At 39.8% G+C, this 804-nt stretch overlaps 1 protein-coding gene across 2 annotated transcripts in view; it reads right to left on the reverse strand.

The window, feature by feature from the left end:
• The window catches only part of LOC106879962 (protein dachsous), a 441,440-nt gene that overhangs the window by 288,007 nt on the left and 152,629 nt on the right, over window positions 1-804 (reverse strand). The gene's annotated exons all lie outside the window — the stretch shown is intronic.

An 804-nucleotide genomic window follows, 5' to 3' on the forward strand; every position in this document is an offset into this window, starting at 1 on the left:
GTAACAGTAGTAGTGGTGGTGGTGGTAGTAGTAGTAGTAGTGGTGGTGGTGGTAGAAGTAATAATGGTGATGGTAGTAGTAGTAGTAGTAGTAGTGGTGGTGGTGGTAGAAGTAATAATGGTGATGGTGGTAGTAGTAGTAGTGGTGGTGGTGGTGTTGATGATCATGATAGTAGCAGTAGTGATGATGGTTGTGGGAGTAGTAGCATTGGTGGTGGTGGCGGTGGTAATAGCAGTAGTGACGGTGGTGATGATGGTGTCGCCGAAAGAACAGGGTGTAGTGGCTCTTGTAAGAGAAAAACGGAAATTTGCCACAGAGAATGGTAACACAACGGGTGGAGGAAGAGTGGTCACAATCTATTAATTAATTTTTTTTCGTTAAGTAACAACGACAGTAAAAAGTTTGACAACAACAACAACAACAACAACAACAGCATCGGTAATAACCCTGGTGATGACAATGATTGCGAAGACAACAGTCAGTGAAGATGCCCGGCAATCGTTGCAACGAGAAACAACAAAACGAATGGCATATTATTTACCGTTTTTCTTTGACTGTTTTACTGGGGCTTTTTTTTGTTTTTTTGGTGGTTGTGGGGGGTGGGGGAGGTTCTTTCTTTCATGTATGTAAAATGTAGCATCTGGTTCAGTTTAACAATGCTCAAGATAATAAGAGTTACGAAAACAACAACAACAGCAACGACAGAAACAAAATTAAGAACAATACCATTAATGTCGATAACAACAACAACAACATCAATGAAAAACTATATTGAATATATTGAATGAAGAAGAAGAAGAAGGA

This window comes from Octopus bimaculoides, chromosome 7, assembly GCF_001194135.2.
Source record: "Octopus bimaculoides isolate UCB-OBI-ISO-001 chromosome 7, ASM119413v2, whole genome shotgun sequence".
Lineage (NCBI taxonomy): Eukaryota > Metazoa > Mollusca > Cephalopoda > Octopoda > Octopodidae > Octopus > Octopus bimaculoides.